Source organism: Neofelis nebulosa, chromosome 3, assembly GCF_028018385.1.
Source record: "Neofelis nebulosa isolate mNeoNeb1 chromosome 3, mNeoNeb1.pri, whole genome shotgun sequence".
Classification (NCBI taxonomy): Eukaryota; Metazoa; Chordata; class Mammalia; order Carnivora; family Felidae; genus Neofelis; species Neofelis nebulosa.
Window position 1 is genome coordinate 145,228,214 of NC_080784.1, and position 12,296 is coordinate 145,240,509.

Consider the following 12,296-nt stretch of genomic DNA (forward strand, 5'->3'; position numbering starts at 1 on the left):
CATAAGTAAAACTTCCATGAGCTGTGTACTTCAGGATGTGCACTTTGCTGTGTGCATTATGCAATAGTCTCCCCCTAATCCAGTTTCATTTTCTGCAGTTTCAGTTACCCATGGTCAACCACAGTCTGGAAGCAGAGTTTCCTCCTTCTGACAAATCCAGAAGGTCGGTAGTAGACTAATTCTACATCCCAATGCCTATGTCATTCATCTCACTTCCTCTCATCACATAGGCACTTGATCATCTCACATTACCCCAAGGGTGAGGACAGTACAATAAGATATTCTGAAAGAGAGAGATCACATTCACATTACTTTTCTTACAGTATATTATTATAATTGTTCTATTTTATTGTTATATTGTTAGTCTCTTGCTGTGGCTAATTTATAAATTAAACGTTATCATACGTGTGTACATATAGGAAAAAAACATAGCATGTGTAGGTTTTGGTACTATTCATGGTTTCAGGCATCCACTGAGGATCTTGGAACATATCCCCAATAGATAAGAGGGTAACTGCTATCCACTAAGAGAAAAGCAAGAAACATGGAGCATTTTCCATCAGGAAAATAATCCTGGAGAATTCTCTCCCCCATCATCATATATAGAAATGAGGGTCCAGGGAGTCATAGGATGTCCAAAGGTCTGCAGACTTTCCTCTATACTTCTTTTGTGACACTCTTCCAGGAGAGGGATATTTAAAATATTCAACAACCAGTAAGGCAATAACCAAATCAGGAAAACAGCCAGCCAGATTGCAACAACAGGGTTCTGGGGTCCCCTGGCCCTGCCAGGCATACCCCTTTAGTTACTGATCTTGGTGGGAGGGATGGTTTCAAGGAAGTGGTTAGGGCAGTCAGAGTACCATGGCCACTCACGATTGTTCAAAGCAGAGGCTATTTACCAAAAAACCCAGTGTTTCGACAATAATTGTGGTCTTAAACTGTGCTTGCTGGCTGAATATCATCTCTCTCCCTCACCCACAGGATCTCCCAACAGACATCCCTCCACAATGTCACAGGTGGCTTTTTGAAAACTGCCGTCCGTGTTGTCTGCAAGCCAGAATAATAACAATAAGGGGTAAGGCGTGACGCCAGTAATCAACAAGAACATCACTTGGTCAGTAGCATGAGGACAATGCCAGGTAAGGGCTTACAAATAATACTGCTGAGGTGGCTGCCCTCAGGAGGTTATGTCCCAATGGATGGACGGGTCCCTGAGATCCAGCAGGCTGATAGATATGAGGACCACATGTACGCTAGACACATTCAAAGGAAGATGGAAGAGATCTCAGCTGTTACTTTTGGAGAATGGTGGGCCATAGGCTATGAAGGAGTAGATGAGATGTGGAGATAGGCTGCGGGTAAGAGTGGAGACAGTGCATTAACTATGGATAGCAATCTAAAAGGACTTAGCCAAATCAAGTAAACTGTGTATTTATCACTGTGTGCCCCGTGATTTGTTCCCACCTATCCCTATTCTGTCCTGACACCTACAGGCTACAGTTGGGGGTGGGTTCAACTAGCAGAAAGCACTGATCGGGGCTAGGGTGGGAGGCAGGGAGGGAAAAGTCAGGGTAATTTCCCTCTCCTCTGTCTCCTAGGGAGTATCTGTGTTTTTTCCTTCACTTTCAGCTCCCATCAGGCAGCCCTGGTACAAGTCCTACTTCCATCAGACTCGGGTTCCTTTAATGAGTAATTCCTGTGGTTTGGATGTGGGAGGGACTTTCCTGCTACTAATCTCTTATGCTCATATCCTCTGCTTGGCTCTCAGTTCTTCCATCACCTCTGTAATCTGTTCTTGCATTAAGATCTCTCAGTTTTAACATGCTTAGTGTGGCTACTGCTTTCCTGGTTGAGCCTTAACAGACACATATGTTACTTATGACCTAGCATTTCCCTGGCAGGGTATAGAAATCCAGAGGAATTCTCACCCATAAGGGGAGATATGTATGAGGATATTTGTCGCAGCATTATTAGTGGCATTGGTGAATTGAGAGTGATGTCTGTGTCCATTTGTGTGATGCAGATCCATAAAATGGATGAAGAGCTAGGCATCAATTAGAAGCAACAGTCTAGATATATACTCAGGAACATGGTTAGACTTTTTAAAATATCATGCTGGGTTAAGAAAGAGAGTGAAGTTTGTTTTTTTTTTACTACAGTATGATTTATATACATTAAAATGCATGCATACAAAACAAAAATAGTTTACAAGCACTCCTACAGAGAGAAGGGTATACTTCAGCACTTAGGAATGGTTGCTTCTGGAGAAGGCAGAGGAATAGAAGTGGAGAATGGAGAAGAAAAGGAACGTATGAATGAATGAATGAATGAATACATACATACATACAAACGGGCCTTGCACACCCAATTGATAATGGAATGTCCTGGATTAAAGAGTAAGATTAACCAATGTGCTATACCTGAAGTTGAAAAAAAAAAAAAAAGTGTTGCCAGAAAAATAGTTACTAGGTGGCACTGAGACATAATTTCTTTCTTTCTTTTTTTTAATATATGAAATTTATTGTCAAATTGGTTTCCATACAACACCCAGTGCTCATCCCAAAAGGTGCCCTCCTCAATACCCATCACCCACCCTCCCCTCCCTCCCACCCCCCATCAACCCTCAGTTTGTTCTCAGTCTTTAACAGTCTCTTATGCTTTGGCTCTCTCCTACTCTAACCTCTTTTTTTTTTTTCCTTCCCCTCCCCCATGGGTTTCTGTTAAGTTTCTCAGGATCCACATAAGAGTGAAACCATATGGTATCTGTCTTTCTCTGTATGGCTTATTTCACTTAGCATCACAACTCTCCAGTTCCATCCACGTTGCTACAAAGGGCCATATTTCATTCTTCCTCATTGCCACATAGTATTCCATTGTGTATATAAACCACAATTTGTTTATCCATCCATCAGTTGATGGACATTTAGGCTCTTTCCATAATTTGGCTATTGTTGAGAGTGCTGCTATAAACATTGGGGTACAAGTGCCCCTATGCATCAGTACTCCTGTATCCCTTGGGTAAATTCCTAGCAGTGCTATTGCTGGGTCATAGGGTAGGTCTATTTTTAATTTTCTGAGGAACCTCCACACTGCTTTCCAGAGCGGCTGCACCAATTTGCATTCCCACCAACAGTGCAAGAGGGTTCCCGTTTCTCCACATCCTCTCCAGCATCTATAGTCTCCTGATTTGTTCATTTTGGCCACTCTGACTGGCGTGAGGTGATATCTGAGTGTGGTTTTGATTTGTATTTCCCTGATAAGGAGCGACGTTGAACATCTTTTCATGTGCCTGTTGGCCATCCGGATGTCTTCTTTAGAGAAGTGTCTATTCATGTTTTCTGCCCATTTCTTCACTGGGTTATTTGTTTTTCGGGTGTGGAGTTTGGTGAGCTCTTTATAGATTTTGGATACTAGCCCTTTGTCCGATATGTCATTTGCAAATATCTTTTCCCATTCCGTTGGTTGCCTTTTAGTTTTGTTGGTTGTTTCCTTTGCTGTGCAGAAGCTTTTTATCTTCATAAGGTCCCAGTAATTCACTTTTGCTTTTAATTCCCTTGCCTTTGGGGATGTGTCAAGTAAGAGATTGCTATAGCTGTGAGACATAATTTCAAAGGACACACTGTAGATTGTGAAATGTTGAAACAATAACTGCTCCAAAGCCAGGTTAGTTTGTGGTAATAAGAGCAAGAACATGGGAAAGATGGTGAAGGAAGGAGCCAGAGCTAGTGACAAGCACTGCATAAAGCAGGGGTGTTGTTGAAATTCCATGGCAATTTTACGTGAGCCCAACTTGAAGAGGATTCTAGGTCTCCTGATTTTCTTGTCAGTTGCATTTAGACATATTAATGTCCCCCAAAAATCCTGGTCCGTGGCTTTTAAGGGTCAACTACAGCCTCAAAGGCTGGGCTGCTTTTTCAAGTGGGGCTCAGATTATGATCAATACGTGCCCTAAAAAAAAACTAGAAACAAGAAGCACTGGAGTGTGCTGGGGGTACTTGAATTCTCATCAGTGTAATTAAATTAAAATATGACAATAATAAAAAAGAAATATTTGACTTTGACATTGGGTTTTACTTTCCCTTGCTTGTATTTTTAGAGTTGGTATGACTTCCTTGGTTCAAAAGCATTCAAGTTCTGGAAGATTCTTTTGTAAAAGATTGTAGGAATACTTGAAAAATGACCCTATGTAGAGCCCCTGATATAATCAATATCAGTTAAAAACCATATTGTGTCTGTTGTTCAATAAGCTTCAAGTGAGCATTGCTCTTCTCTTTACAAATGGAGATGTTAAAGTATGTTTTGTTCATTAATTCTGGTGCTGGTCCAAACATAATTAACTCCCTCTCAGCAATTAACATATCTGATGGTGTTTACTTGGGCTTTTTCATATGTATACATAATGATGCTAAACAAATATTTGGGAAGTTGAACTGACTCCCCTCCCCTCCCCCCACCGAGTTTGTGAAGCCAAAGAAGCAATTCAAATAAAACAATAATGCATTACTGACTCACTGAGCTTATTAAGCTCATGTCTTAATGACATGAGGAGATTAAGACAATCACTCAGACTCATGCCACCAATTAGTGGGGGAATCCCATCATGACTCAGAGCTCTTCACTGAGTCACTTGGCAAAAAGTTGACAAAGAAACCAAGCTAAAGAGTCAATATAATATAGTGGCTAAGCTGGGTGACCAACCTGGGTTTGAATCATAGCCCCACCATGTAATAACACTGGGCAAGTCTCTACACCTCAGCAGTTTCTTCTTCAGGAAAACAGACCTTATAATATTCCACGTTATAAGGTTGTTATATGGGAGCAGTACAGAAATAATCTAAAACTGTGCTTTCCAATAGAAATATAATGCAAGCCACAAATGTGAGCCATATATGTAATTTAAAATTTTGCAATACTCATATTTAAAAATTAAAAAGAAACAGATACAATTAATTTTAATAATATATCTTATTTAACCCAATGAATCAAAATGTTACTTTATTAACACACAATCAACATAAAGATATTAGTGAGATATGTTATGTTCTTTTTTTTATACTAAGTCTTTGAAATTTAAGCACATCTCAGTTTGGACTAGTCACAGTTCAATGCTTCTCAGCCACGTGGGGCTGGTGGCTACCATACCGGACAAGATAAAAATTCAGTATTTAGCCAAGTGCCTAGCACAAAGGAAGTACTCAAGGAATATTGGCTCAAAAACATTGCCTGGGTTTATCCGTAGGTGGATTGCATTTGATACTCAGTTATAAGGATAGAAAATATATGTTATTAACACATGTTTGAAATCTCATACTTTCATAAGTATGTGCCTTCATTTCAGTTATTCTTGTTCTGTTTACTCCAGAAAATAAGATGTTGCCCTTTTTTTCCTTTTGACGTGAGCAGAGTGTTGTCCGTCCTGGAGCTATTCAGATGAGGGACTTTCCTGAGAACCAAGATAAGAATGTAGCCTCCATAAAGAATTTCACAGAATTTTTGTCCTAGTGAACAAATTAAATTTGGCTGAGTAGATACTAAATGTGCTCTGATTACCACTAGGGTACACCTGCGACCAAAATTATCATTTTATTTTATAGTGTTTTATATTATAATGTTATTTCTTTGAACCTGACATGAGTAAGCACTCTTTTTCTCCTTCCAATCACATCCCTCCTAGACTTCCTTGGGAATCTGGCCCTCAACAGGTGCAATAAATTCATTTGAATTGTCTCTACTCCATGCTGACCTCATAGTTGCCTTTACCTGCTGAATTCTTGGTGATCAGAGCTGAGCTAGGAACCCAGCCTTCTGCATGTGGCTGTCCTAAAGATAAGTGTGGGATGAGGGGTCAAATTCGCCAGGGCCCTGGCAGGATCCCTCAGCCAGTGCACAGAGCAGTGTATGACTGTCTTGGAAAGACCATGCTCATATATGTAGAATGGTAGGAACAGATTCCCTGAGCTAGATCAAACTCTGACAAAAGAGGGCAGGTAAAGGAGATTCTGTCCCTAGTCCCTGAAGGCGAGCCAGGCCAGGAAACACTAGCCTAACCCAACGTGACTTGGAGACATCCAGCCTCAACCCTGATGCAGAAGAATCTTTAGAGCCTTGGGAAGCACAGACCTAATAATGCCATAACCTTTCTTAAAACCTTCTACAGCACGCCATTAGACACAGAATACATTCAGACTCCCCAGGCCGGCATTCAGACCCCACATATCTGACCTGCTCGCATATTTCCCTTATTTCTCACTCCTTCTCCTCCAATATTTCTGCTTTCTGCTCTTCCATCTCATACTCTTTCTTTCTTAATGTTGTTCATGTTGTACACTTTGGCTAAAAATTTCTTAGTAGCGGGTCTCCACTACTGTCTCTGAAATTCTGACTCCAATCCCACACCTTCTAGAGATGGAATTTTTCCTTCCGCCTTCACCTCCAAGAGAGCTCTCTTCATAATATTTCTTCTATTAAGCATCAAGCATTTAACATTTTCAGTGGACATTACAGATGCTTCTTCAGTGATTATCCTACCCCTTCCCCACTCATTTTGGGAGAATGACTGAACTCAACTCTAATGAGGGACCCTGACTAGTATAAACCACTATAATCTCATTCCACATGTGACTGGCTCAGGTCTGGACAAGAACGCAGCTCCTGTCAATCAGTGCATGGCATTCCTTGGGGATATGACTCAGTTGGCCCAGTGTTCAATGCAAGTTCAATAGCTGGGGGGAAAGAAGACTTTTCTCATGCTCTCAGTGGCATTTATTATTACAATTTACAATTAATTTTTTAAACTTTTTAATGTTTTTACTTATTTTTGAGAGACAGAACATGAGCGGGGTGAGGGGGGCACTGCAGAGAGAGAGGGAGACACAGAGTCTGAAGCAGGCTCCAGGCTCTGAGCTGTCAGCACAGAGCCTGATGCAGGGCTCGAACCCACAAACCATGAGATCATGAACTGAGGGGAAGTCAGACGCTTAACTGACTGAGCCACCCAGGTGCCCCACAATTAATTTTTTATTCACTGAAAGCAGTTGAGGTGGTTGACTTCACCATTAAATCTGAGCTATTGGAGAGAAAGAAATCATTTACCATCCTACCTAGCTCCTTAGAGTGGTACCTTTCAAGGAGCTCTACAAATTGTGGTTGAATTCACATTGAGTCTGTATGGACTTGGAGGACACACAGCAAACTCATCCATGGGCCCAAATTCCTGGGTATGTACTTAGAATGGTTGGATTTTTTCCAGGAAGCACAGAGAACTCCCATTAGATTCAACAAAAACTGACCATAAACAAGGCATATCATAGTCAAATTCACAAAATGCTCAGACAAGGAAAGAATCATGAAAGCAGCAAGGGAAAGAAAGTCCTTAACCTACAAGGGAAGACAGATCAGGTTTGCAGCAGACCTATCCACAGAAACTTGGCAGGCCAGAAAGGAGTGGCAGGATATATTCAATGTGCTGAATTGGAAAAATACGCAGCCAAGAATTCTTTATCCAGCCAGGCTGTCATTCAAAATAGAAGAGATAAAAAGTTTTCCAGACAAACAAAAATTAAAGGAGTTCATGAGCACTAAACCAGCCCTGCAAGAAATTTTAAGGGGGACTCTCTGAGGGGAGAAAAGACAAATAAAAAAAAAAAAAGACCAAAAGCAAGAAAGACTAGAAAGGACAAGAGAATACCACCAGAAACTCCAACTCTATAGGCAACATAATGGCAATAAATTCATATCTTTCAGTACTCACTCTAAATGTCAATGGACTCAATGCTCCAATCAAAAGACATAGGGTAACAGAATGGATAAGAAAACAAGATCCATCTATATGCTGTTTACAAGAGACCCACTTTACGCCAAAAGAGACCCTCAGATTGAAAGTAAGGGGATGGAGAACCATCTATCATGCTAATAGTCAACAAAAGAAAGCCGGAGTAGCCATACTTATATCAGACAATCTAGACTTTAAAATAAAGACTGTAACAAGAGATGAAGAAGGGCATCATGTCATAATTAAGGGGTCTATCCACCAAGAAGACCTAACAATTGTGAACAGTTATGCTCCAAATGTGGAGCACACAAATATTAAATCAATTAATCACACATAAAGAAATTCATTGATAATAATGCCATAATAGTAGAGGACTTCAACACCCCACTTACAGTAATAGACAGATCATCTAAACAGAATATCAACAAGGAAACAATGGCTTTGAATGACACACTGGTCCAGATGGACTTAACAGATATATTCAGAACATTTCATCCTAAAGCAGCGGGATACACATTCTTCTCCAGTGCACATAGAATGTTCTCCAGAATAGATCACATACTAGGACACAAATCAGCCCTCAACAAGTACGAAAAGATCAAGATCATACTGTGAATATTTTCAGACCACAATGCTATGAAACTTGAAATCAACCACAAGAAAAAAATTGGAAAGATAACAAATAGTTGGAGACTAAAGACCATCCTACTAAAGAATGAATGGGCTAACCAAGAAGTTAAAGAGGAATTAAAAAGTATATGGAAGCCAATGAAAATGATAACCACAGCCCAAAACCTCTGGGATACAGCAAAGGCAGTCATAAGAGGGAAGTAATTAGCAATCCAGGACTTCCTAAAGAAGGAAGAAAGGTCTCAGATACACAACCTGACTTTACACCTTAAAGAGCTGGACAAAGAACAGCAATAAAACCCAAAACCAGCAGAAGACAGGAAATAATAAAGATTAGGGCAGAAATCAATGCTATTGAAACAAAAAACAACACAAAACAAACAAACAAAACAGTAGAACAGATCAATGGAACCAGAAGCTGGTTCTTTGAAAGAATTAACAAAATTGAAAACCCCTAGCCAGTTTGATCGAAAAAGAAAAAAGAAAGGACCCAAATAAATAAAATCAAGAATGAAAGAGGAGAGATCACAACCAACACAGCAGAAATACAAACAATAATAAGAGAATATTACACACAATTATATGCCAATAAAATGGCAATCTGGAATAAATGCACATATTCCTAGAAACATATAAACTACCAAAACTGAAACAGGAAGAAATAGAAAATTTGAACAGACCTATAACCAGTAAAGACATCAAATTAGTAATCAAAAATCTCCCAAAACACAAGAGTCCACAGCCAGATGGCTTTCCAGGGAAATTCTATCAAACATTTAAAGAAGAGTTAACACCTGTTCTCTTGAAGCTGTTCCAAAAAATAGAAATGGAAGGAAAACTTCCAAAGTGATTCTACGAGGCCAGCATTACCTTGATTCCAAAACTAGATAAAGACCCCACTAAAAAGGATAGGGAACTAGAGGGTATTATGCTAAGCCAAATTAGTCAGAGAAAGACAAATATCATATGGCTTCACTCATATGAGGACTTTAAGATACAAAACAGATGAACATAAGGGAAGGGAAACAAAAATAATATAAAAACAGGGAGGGGGACAAAACATAAGAGACTCTTAAATATGGAGAACAAACAGAGGGTTGTTAGAGGGGTTGTGGGAGGGGAGATGGGCTAAATACGTAAGAGGCATTAAGGAATCTACTCCTGAAATCATTGTTGCAGAATATGCTAAATAACTTGGATGTAAATTAAAAAATAAATAAATTTAAAAAAAAAGAAGGGTTGAGTTTTATTTTCTGTGATACTGACAATACATGAAACAGGACTGGGACAGTCAGATATCAAAAAGACTAAAATTTCAAAAACTAATAATAATATAAAAGACTAAGATTAACTGAGTCATACATACCTTTGCTGTTATTCATACCAAGTCAAGCCAACTTTTACTTTAAATGTGGACCCTATCGGGCCATGGAAGTTTATAACCTTGTTTTCACATCATCTTTGTTCATCTCATGACTTGAAATAAATATATGAAAAAGTTCCAGACTTGGGCAAGGCCATAAGACATCTCAATTACTACAGAAACGAAAGAACCTAGGTAATTGTGCTTATTCCTTTAATGTCTGTTTGACTTCATTATTTTCCCTTTAAAACTCTCGTGATGACTCTAAAGTGACTTAAACCTGAAAAGCCAGTCTGACAGGTTTCTATTGGTTTGGGACAGTTAATTAAACTGTTCTTTAATCTCTCCAAACTGCTTCATATATGTACAAAATTCAAACCCACTTGGTTTTGGTGTCTGAGCTTATAGAAGAGTGTTAACAGCACGTGTGTTGGTATCAGGCTGCCTAGATTTGAATTCTGGCTGTACTATTTAGTAGCTCTCCAACCTCAGGGAAGTGATCTAACCTCTCTATGCCTCAGTCTCCTCATCTGTAAAAATGAGAATAGCACTTACCTCACTGGGTTTTGTGAAGGTTAAGTTGTCACATGAAAAGTGCTTAGAACAGTGCATAACATGTAGTTAAGCTCCCGATCATTATTAGGGCTATAATTCAGAGCATTTATGAACTGGAGGCTCTAAATAGAAGTGCTCAATGAATTTTAGTGATCTGTGCTTCTGGAGACTCCCAGGCCAGCTTTGTAAACAGCAGGAGATGGTGACGAGCTGGTAATATGAAAATGAAAACCATTTTCTTTTCTCTCAATTAGTTGACAATCTCTCCTGTGCCCTTAACTGAGAATCCATATCTGTCATGCCCAGTTACTAGCTTCATGATCTCGGGCAAGTTATTTAGTCTCTCGGAGATTTCCCCACTTTTTTTTTTTTTTCAAACGTAAAATGGGGCTATAATTCCTACCTCACAGGGTTAGTGTGAAGGAAGGAAGATATGGAGAGTGCGTACCACTGTCCCTGGTGGATGACACAGGCTTCCCTCCTCCTAATGTCCACCTGAAGTTCATCAAGAATAAAGAGCTTGCAACTGTATTTTTAAAACTATTTCCCTGACAGGAGTGGGCACCTTTACAGAAGAGGTCTGAGTGCAGCTGCGACAGTCAGTCAGTCAGCCTTTGGCTTTTGCACCCAACCAGATGACTTGCCTTCAGGCTCAGAGCCTTCAAAGCTCTACACTTGATCTTTATCTGTGTTGGTCCAGGCTCTTCATTCAGAAAGCTTATAAGGCAGCTTTGACTAAAGGTGACTTCCTTGTTTGTTCAAGAAGTTCGCCATAAAGAAATAGTATCACAAAGGTGAATGTTACTTCAAAATATGGAGAATAAATCTGTAGAAGAAAACAAGGAAAAGGCATCTCAGATGCAAGCAGCTGAGACTGCGTTTATTTATTTATTTATTTATTTATTTATTTATTTATTTATATTTATTTATCTTAGGAGAGAGAGCGCACAGAGAAGGGGCAGAGAGAGTGAGGGAGAGAGAGAATCCCAAGCAAGCTCAGCACTGTCACCACAAAGCCCTACTCAGGGCTCAAACTCACAAACCCGTGAGATCATGACCTGAGCTGAAATCAAGAGCCCGTCACTCAATGGACTGAGCCACCCAGGCACCCCCGAGAATGCTTTTAAAAGGAACCTTCGTCTCTTAAAGGACGTCGAAGCAGCAGAAAAGCCCCTACAGACCCAGATTCACCCAATTCCACCACCAGAGGTGGTTTGTCTTGAGATTCTTTACTGGGCATCAGTAGAAGACTATATTCCCAAATGGAACAGTTTCTTTCAGGAAGAGCACCACATCCCATCAGTGTTGGAAATGAAAATAAAGCAGAAAATGCCATCCAAAATGAGGCACGGTGATCACTTCTTCACATACTCATTCAAAAAAAAAAAAAACCTGTTTAGTACAGCTGAATGTTAAAGAATATGCAGGACATTTCAGGAACTATAGGAATCGAATATGTTCATATTGTCCCATTATCCCCTCAATGACAGTGAAGTTATGAGTGACTGCCGACAAGCCTCAAGTTACCGTTTGAGACCTACTACTACCTCAAGGTCATGAATTTGCTTTCTGCCAAACCCATGAAAGTGTTAAAAGTTTATATTGACAAGTGAACTGTTTATTAAATGAGTTGCTAAAAGTTATATAAATAAAAAGTAAGTAAAAATAAAAACTATTCCCTTAAAATGAAACTTATCTTAAGTTAGCTTTACTATTTAAATCAGCCACAAGACAATTCTAAAGACTAACATTCCCTAAAATAAAATAAGGCTGGGGCATCATTTAAAAACTATTCATTTAAACAAATTCCATGATCCATTGTACATAAATGGAAACTACTTACACATACACACACATAAATATTTTAACTACTGTTTAAGTGAACTTATAATTGGGCATTTTAAAAGAAAGATTCTGAGTTATTTCATTTTGTACATGGTAAGCATTTCTGTGTGTCAGCTTTTTAAGGAGGCA

General features: G+C 39.4%; 1 pseudogene; it reads left to right on the plus strand.

Annotated features, from left to right (window-relative positions):
- The first annotated feature begins 1,198 nt into the window (after window positions 1-1,198).
- On the plus strand, window positions 1,199-11,840 carry LOC131508052 (centrosomal protein 15 kDa-like; annotated as a pseudogene).
- Window positions 11,841-12,296: the final 456 nt, after the last annotated feature.